The sequence below is a fragment of the Arachis hypogaea genome, chromosome 15, assembly GCF_003086295.3.
Source record: "Arachis hypogaea cultivar Tifrunner chromosome 15, arahy.Tifrunner.gnm2.J5K5, whole genome shotgun sequence".
Taxonomy (NCBI): domain Eukaryota; kingdom Viridiplantae; phylum Streptophyta; class Magnoliopsida; order Fabales; family Fabaceae; genus Arachis; species Arachis hypogaea.
In genome coordinates, this window is record NC_092050.1 from 92,052,931 (window position 1) to 92,062,022 (window position 9,092).

Genomic DNA, 9,092 nt, shown 5'->3' on the forward strand with positions numbered 1-9,092 from the left:
AGCGCCAGCTCTTCTCAGGGTGTATTCCTGGCATTTAAACGCCAGGATGTTGCTTGTTTCTGGCGTTTAACGCCAGATCCATGCTCTGTTCTGGCGTTGAACGCCAGCCAGATGCTCCTTACTAGCGTTTAAACGCCAGTAAGTCCTTCCTCCAGGGTGTGATTTTTCTTTTGCTGTTTTTGATTCTGTTTTTAATTTTTGTATTTATTTTGTGACTCCACATGATCATGAACCTAATAAAACATGAAAGAACAATAAAAATAAAAATAAAATTAGATAAATAAAAATTGGGTTGCCTCCCAACAAGCACTTCTTTAATGTCAATAGCTTGACAGTGGGCTCTCATGGAGCTACACAGGTGATCAGGTCAATTTTATAGACTCCCAACACCAAACTTAGAGTTTGGATATGGGAGTTCAACACCAAACTTAGAGTTTGACTGTGGGGGCTTTAGTTGACTCTGTACTGAGGGAAGCTTTCTATGCTTCCTCTCCATTATTACAGAAGGAGATTCTTGAGTTTTAAACACAAGGTTGTCCTTATTCAGTTGAAGGATCAATTCTCCTCTGTCTACATCAATCACAGCTCTTGCTGTGGCAAGGAAGGGTCTTCCAAGGATGATGGATTCATCCTCATCCTTCCCAGTGTCTAGGATTATGAAATCAGCAGGGATGTAAAGGCCTTCAACCTTTACTAACACGTCCTCTACTAGTCCATAAGCCATTTTCATAGATTTGTCTGCCATCTCTAATGAGAAATTGGCAGCTTGTACCTCAAGGATTCCCAGTTTCTCCATTACAGAGAGTGGCATGAGGTTTATCCCTGACCCAAGGTCACATAGAGCCTTCTTAAAGGTCATGGTGCCTATGGTACAAGGTATTAAGAACTTTCCAGGATCTTGTTTCTTCTGAGGTAATGTCAGTTGATCCAGATCATTCAGTTCATTGATGAGCAAGGGAGGTTCATCTTCCCAAGTCTTATTACCAAATAATTTGGCATTTAGCTTCATGATTGCACCAAGGTACTTGGCAAATTGCTCTTCAGTAACATTTTCATTCTCTTCAGAAGAAGAATACTCATCAGAGCTCATGAATGGCATAAGGAGGTTCATTGGAATCTCTATGGTTTTTAGATGAGCCTCAGATTCCTTTGGTTCCTCAGAAGGAAACTCCTTGTTGATCACTGGACGTCCCAGGAGGTCTTCCTCACTGGGATTCACGTCCTCTTCCTCCCTTGTAGGTTCGGCTATGATGGTCAATTCAATGGCCTTGCACTCTCCTTTTGGGTTTTCTTCTATATTGCTTGGGAGAGTACTAGGAGGAGTTTCAGTGACCCTTTTACTCAGCTGGCCCACTTGTGCCTCCAAATTTCTAATGGAGGATTTTGTTTCATTCATGAAACTTAAAGTTGCCTTAGAAAGATCAGAGACTATATTTGCTAAGCTAGATGGATCCTGCTCAGATCTCTCTGTCTTTTGCTGAGTGGATGATGGAAAAGGCTTGCTATTGCTAAACCTGTTTCTCCCACCATTGTTAAAGCCTTGTTGAGGATTTTGTTGATCCTTTCATGAGAGATTTGGGTGATTTCTCCATGAGGGATTATAGGTGTTTCCATAGGGTTCACCCATGTAATTTACCTCTGCTATTGCAGGGTTGTCAGGATCATAAGCTTCTTCTTCAGAAGATGCCTCTTGAGTACTGTTGGATGCAGCTTGCATTCCATTCAGACTCTGAGAAATCATATTGACTTACTGAGTCAATATTTTATTCTGAGCCAATATGGCATTCAGAGTATCAATTTCAAGAACTCCCTTCTTCATAGGCGTCCCATTACTCACAGGATTCCTTTCAGAAGTATACATGAACTGGTTATTTGTAACCATGTCAATGAGTTCCTGAGCTTCTGTAGGTGTTTTCTTTAGGTGAATGGATCCACCTGTAGAATGGTCTAGTGACATCTTTGATAACTCAGACAGACCATCATAGAATATATCCAGGATGGTCCATTCTGAAAGCATGTCAGGACACTTTTTGGTCAGTTGCTTGTATCTCTCCCAAGCTTCATAGAGGGATTCACCTTCTTTCTGTCTGAAGGTTTGGACATCCACTCTAAGCTTACTAAGCTTTTGAGGAGGAAAGAACTTGGCTAAGAAAGCCGTGACCAGCTTATTTCAAGAGTTCAGGCTATCTTTGGGTTGAGAGTCCAACCATACTCTAGCTCTGTCTCTTACAGCAAACGGAAAAAGCATAAGTCTGTAGACCTCGGGATCAACCCTATTGGTCTTAACAGTATCACAGATCTGCAAGAATTCAGTCAAGAACTAAAAAGGATCTTCAGATGGAAGTCCATGAAACTTGCAGTTCTATTGCATCAGAGAAACTAATTGAGGTTTAAGCTCAAAATTATTTGCTCCAATGGCAGGGATTGAGATGCTCCTTCCATGTAAATTGGAATTAGGTGCAGTGAAGTCACCAAGCATCCTCCTTGCATTATTGTTGTTAGGTTCGGCTGCCATCTCCTTTTCTTGTTCGAAAATTTCAGTAAGGTTGTCTCTGGATTGTTGTATTTTAGCTTCTCTTAGTTTTCTCTTCAGAGTCCTTTCAGGTTCTGGTTCAGCTTCAACAAGAATGCCCTTTTCCTTGTCCCTGCTCATATGAAAGAGAAGAGAATAAGAAAAGAAGAGGAATCCTCTATGTTACAATAAAGAGGTTCCTTATTGTTAGTAGAAGAAGAAAGGGAATAAGAGTGAAGAAGAATGGATAATCCAAACACAAGGGTGAGGATAGGAGCAGAGATATGAGATGAAGAAAAGTGTTAGTAAGTAATTAAATAAATAGAAGAAGATGAGAGAGAGAAATTTTTGAAAATAATTTTTGAAAAGGAGTTGATGATTTTCGAAAATTAAAGGGGAAATAAAATTAAAATTAAAATTTAAAACAATTAATTAATTAAAAAGAATTTTTGAAAAAGAGGGAGGTATTTTCGAAAATTAGAGAGGGAAGAGTAGTTAGGTGGTTTTGAAAAAGATAAGAAACAAACAAAAAGTTAAGTGGTTAAGAGATTTTGAAAATCAAATTTTGGAAAGATAAGATTGAAAAAAGATGTGATTGAAACAAAAAGATAAGATTGATTGAAAAAGATTTGAAAGTCAAATTTTGAAAAGATAGGAAGTTAGAAAAGAAGTTAGAAAGGATTTTAAATTTGATTTCGAAAAAGATATGATTGAAATTGAAAAAGATATGATTGAAAATTATTTTGAAAAAGGTTTGAAAAAGAAATTTAAAAAGATTTGATTTTAAAAATTAAAGTTGATTACTCGACTAACAAGAAACAAAAAGATTTGATTTTAAAATTTAAAGTTGAACCTTTCTTATTAGGCAAGTAACAAACTTTACATTTTTGAATCAATCACATTAATTGTTAGTAATATTTTCGAAAATTATGAGATAGAATTAAGAAAAAGATTTTTGAAAAATATTTTTATAATTTTCGAAAATAAATAAGAAAAAATGAAAAAGATTTGATTTTTGAAAAAGATTTTGAAAAAGATAGGATTTTCAAATTGAAAATTTGATTTGACTCATAAGAAACAACTAAATTTTAAAAAGTTTTGAAAAAGTCAACTCAAATTTTCGAAAATTTATGAGTGAAAAAGGGAAAGATATATTTTTTTTTATTTTTGAATTTTTAATGATGAAAGAGAAAAACACAAAATTGACTCAATGCATGAAAATTTTTGGATCAAAACATGTGATGCATGCAAGAACACTATGAATGTCAAGATGAACACCAAGAACACTTTGAATGTTAAGATGAACACCAAGAACTTATTTTGGAAAATTTTTAAGAAAAGATAAACATGCAAGACACCAAACTTAAAAATTTTTATTCTTTAGACATTAATAATTCAAGAATGCATATGAAAAACAAGGAAAGACACAAAAAAAGAAAATATGAAGATCAAACAAGAAGACTGGCCAAGAACAACTTGAAGATCATGAAGAATGCAATGCATGAATTTTCGAAAATAATTTTTAGAAAATTAAAAAGATGCAATTGACACCAAACTTAAATCTTGACTCTAGACTCAAACAAGAAACATCAAATTATTTGTGATTTTATGATTTTGTTAATTTTTTTTTGATTTTTCGAAAACTAATTGGAAAAAAATGAAAAAGAAGAAATTATTTTTTTTTGTATTTTTTGAAAATAAGAAATAAAAAGCTTAAAATTAAAATATAATTACCTAATCTGAGCAACAAGATGAACCGTCAGTTGTCCAAACTCGAACAATCCCCGGCAACGGCGCCAAAAACTTGGTGTGCGAAATCGTGATCTTTACTTCCTTGGTAACGGTGCTAAAAACTTCATACGCACGTTCATATTCTTAATTTTGTTTCACAACTTCGTACAACTAACCAGCAAGTGCACTGGGTCGTCCATGTAATAAACTTTATGTGAGTAAGGGTCGATCCCACGGAGATTGTCGGCTTGAAGCAAGCTATGGTCACCTTGTAAATCTCAGTCAGGCGGATTCAACTGATTTTATGAATTAATAAGTAAAAGATAAATAAAATATAAAATAGGATAGTGGTACTTATGTAATTCATTGGTGAGAATTTCAGATAAGCGTATAGAGATGTTTTCGTTCCTCTGAACCTCTGCTTTCCTGCTGTCTTCATCCAATCAATCTTACTCCTTTCCATGGCACGCTTTGTGTAGGGCATCACCTTTGTCAATGGCTACTTCCCATCCTCTCTGTGAAAATGGTCCGATGCGCTGTCACTGCATGGCTAATCATCTGGAGGTTCTCGATCATACTGGAATAGGATTCACCATCCTTTTGCGTCTGTCACTACGCCCAGCACTCGCGAGTTTGAGGCTCGTCACAGCCATCCCTTTCCGGATCCTACTCGGAATACCACAGACAAGGTTTAGACTTTCCGGATCTCAAGAATGGCCATCCATGGGTTCTAACTTATACAACGAAGATTCTGATTAAGAAATCCAAGAGATACTCATTCAATCGAAGGTAGAACGAAAGTGGTTGTCAGGCACACGTTCATAGGGAATGATGATGAGTGTCACGATCATCACATTCATGTTGAAGTGCGAATGAATATCTTAGAAGCAGAATAAGTTGAATTGAATAGAAAAACAGTAGTACTTTGTATTAATTCATGAGGAACAGTAGAGCTCCACACCTTAATCTATGGTGTGTAGAAACTCTACCGTTGAAAATACATAAGTGATGAAGGTTCAGGCATGGCCGAATGGCCAGCCCCCCTAAAGGTCTAAGATAGCATAAAACTAATCAAAGATCTCTACAAAGATAGTAAAAAGTCCTATTTATACTAAACTAGTTACTAGGGTTTACAGAAATGAGTAAATGATGTAGAATTCTAATTCCGGGGCCCACTTGGTGTGTGCTTGGGCTGAGCTTGAAGTTTACACGTGGAGAGGTCATTCTTGGAGTTGAACGCCAGTTTGTAACGTATTTCTGGCATTAAACTCCACTTTGCAACTTGTTTCTGGCGCTGAACGCTAGACTGCAACATGGAACTGGCGTTCAATACCACTTTGCGTCATCTAAACTCGGGAAAAGTATAAACTATTATATATTTCTGGAAAGCTTTGGATGTCTACTTTCCAACGCAATTGGAAGCGCACCATTTGTAGTTCTGTAGCTCCAGAAAATCCACTTTGAGTGCAGGGAGGTCAGAATCCAACAGCATCTGCAGTCCTTCTTCAATCTTTGAATCTGATTTTTGCAATTCTTTTTTTTTTTTATGTTATTTTTTCTTTTTTTCCTTTACGTTAATTTTTTCTTTTTTTTTCCTTTACGTTATTTTTTTTTTGGCTTAATAATTTCAAAATTATATAATTATCTAATCTAAGCAATCAAACAACGAATAATTGTTAATCACTATCAATCCCCGGCAACGACGCCAAAAACTTGGTGCGGTATTTATAACCCACAAACTTTCCGGCAAGTGCACCGGGTCGTACCAAGTAATACCTTACGTGAGTAAGGGTCGATCCCACGAGGATTGATGGATTAAGCAACAATAGTGTTTGATAGGCTTAGTTAGACAAACAGAAAATGGTATTGAGATGCATTATAAAAGACATTAAACAATATAAAGAATATTGAAGAAAGGCAAGTAAATACTTTGGGAAAAATATGGAGAAGGCATTTAAGGCTTCAGAGTTATCTATTTTTTCGGATTTACTTTTCTTACTAACTATTTTAATTATGTAGGATTTAATTTATGGTAACTATATGTGACTAGACCCTAATTCCTTAGACCTTTCTAGTCTCCTCTAAAATTCATTAACTGCCAATTCCTTGGTCAATTAATTCCAATTAGAAGCTACATGATCAAATTCCAGTTTATATGCCACAAAAACTCTAATTACCCAAAAATAAAAGAATTATATGTCACGCATCCCGTTAAATCCAGATAATTAAAATTTAGGAGAATATGTTTTCAAGCTGTTGTTCAAGTAAAGAGCTTTTCCAAGTTTTACAAGAACTCAAATAGAAAGAGGGTCATACTTCCGTTCTACCCAAATTCATAAAATAAAGAGCAAAAACAATTCTTAAATATAAATCCATGCATAAATTAAAATAGAAAAAGCAATAAAATTAATCCATAGAAATAGACAGAGCTCCTAACCTTAACAATGGAGGATTAGTTGCTCATGGTTCAGAGTAGAAAATAAGGATTCTAATAAAATGTATTTTGGTAGTCTGGGATCTAATAATGTTGAGGTGGTATCCCCCTATTTATATCTAATCCTAGTTAATTTAAAATCTATCTTTAAAACTAACATAATATCTTTTCCTATTTTTTTAAAATTTGAATTTAAATTAGAATTAATTATAACAATCAGCAAATCTTCAATTGATGGATGTGGACCACTTGGCTTCACTATGATCCACGCCTAACTTGGGCTTGGTAGCATGAATCGGAGTTTAGTTGAGTGAAGCTGCGCCTAACTTGGGCTTTAGTGCGCCTAACTTGAAGTGGGCAGGACCAATCTCGCGTATTGTTGTTGTGTCTTGCGCCTAACTTGAGAAATCTCAAGTTATGCGCAGCCTTGGCAGTGAGTTCGGAGAAGAAGTATGGACTATTATATATCGTTGGAAAGCTCTAGAAGTTAGCTTTCCAACGCCACTGGAATCACCTCTATTGGACATCTGTAGCTCGAGTTATTCAGGTTTGAGTATAGAGAGGTCAGGGTTGACAGCATCATTCGCCTTCATCTCTTCTTCTGCAGAAACTCCATCAAATCCAGCTGAATGCTACCTAAAATAAACAGAATTGCACAAGATTCAAAGTAGCATCCATATTGGCTAAAAGATAATTAATTCTTTATTAAACTCAACAATTTAGATGCAAATTCACTAGGAAAAGATAGGAAAGATGCTCACGCATCACCAACCACCATACGAACCATATGAACCATACCAAGAACCACCACCTCAATATTCACCATTTCCATATCCTTACCAAGAAGAACCACCTTCCCATTATGGGTCCTTTCTCCCAACAAATGAACCCTCATACCCACCCCAAGCTCCCATAGATGCTACCTTTAGTGTTCTTCGCCAAGGGCAACAAGAGCTTCAGACCACACTTACCTCTGCTCTCACCGGTCTCATCTCTACTGTCCAAGCTCTTATATCTCATGTGGAATCATCCTTTATTCCCAATATTCAACCCTCAAGATCTGGTGCACTTCCTTCTCAACCACATAATGTTCTCTCCATCCCATCACCACCCTCCATGGAAGAGCACCCACATCCAGCAATCCAAGAGAAACACGATCCCAATTATGCTAGTGACATGGAACAAGAGAGAAGGGATTGTCTTAGGGACGTAATGGATCGGTTTCACGAATTCATACTTTAAAAGAAGCAAGAAGAGGCCCAAAAGATGGAGGTAGGAGAGGCCCTTGAAGATGAAGGAGCAGTTGAAGAATTAGGGAGAATTGAAGAAAGTTGTCAAGAGGTGGACTTTATCAAGAAGGAGTTGGATTTTGTACTAGAGCAAGTGGAGAAAACCAAACTTATCAAGGAAGAGGAAGTGGTTGAGGACTTAGTAGATGCGGAACCTCCATGGGAAACTCAAGTCATAGAGCCTCCTTCCAAGACGTTTGAATTTGATGTTGAGGAGGGTGTACAACCTCCAAGGCATATCAGGGTTGAAGAGGAAGAGGTTAATGTTGCAGAAGCATGTCAAGAGGTGGAGATCATTAAAGAGGAGCCCAAGAGAGTGAAGCATACATTGGCAAGGCCGCCACTGGAGATACTTCTCCCCAAGCCATTACCATCCAACACAACATTCAAGTGGGTAAAATTCTTATCCTTAAACTGCACCTTTCCACTTGAATATGGTTTGCTTGAAACGGATGGTCAACTTAGAGCTCTCTGCGGATTGACGAGTAAGGGAGAATTGTGTGGTGGTTGGACGCGTCACTCTAGGTTCATGATGGTTGCACGCTCAAAGTTTGATAACAATGGCTGGTGTAGAACCAAAATGAATGGGTCTAGGAGGATGTTTGGGTGCTTAAATGAGAATTCCAAGGCTAAACCAACCGGTTGGAACAATGATGATCCACTTACAGACGGGTGTAGGAACAAGATTTGGGATCCGAGCATACAAGAGGATCAACTTTGGGAGCTCAAAGCTTGGGAAGAAGTTCATCAAGGCTTGGTGAATTCACTTGGAGATGTTAGAGCTTATTGGAATTCCAAGCATTGGTGGAAGTTTCAAGATGAGTTCAAGCACAAGCCACCATGACAAGGAGCTCACCAATTGTCCAACTTAAGGACGTAAAAGCAAAGTGCTAGGTGGGAGACAACCCACCATGGTATGATCGTTCTTTTTATTCTTAGTTTTATTTTATTTTATTTTTATTAGTGTTCATTCATAATTTCTGCATAATCATCTACATTCTGCATATATAAAAAATAAAAATAAAAAAGGGCAACCCACGCGTGCGCGTAGGCCACACGTGGGCGTCAATTCCAAATTTTGCTATCCCATACAATGAACAGAAAGTTATGATGGAATCGTGCGGCT

The 9,092-nt window shown here is 37.2% G+C and overlaps 1 non-coding gene across 1 annotated transcript; it reads left to right on the forward strand.

Moving 5' to 3' along the window:
- Positions 1–2,011: 2,011 nt before the first annotated feature.
- LOC112752357 (small nucleolar RNA R71) lies at positions 2,012–2,116 on the forward strand. Its single transcript, XR_003176797.1, has one exon. It is a non-coding gene; the product is annotated as a small nucleolar RNA R71 (small nucleolar RNA).
- Positions 2,117–9,092: the final 6,976 nt, after the last annotated feature.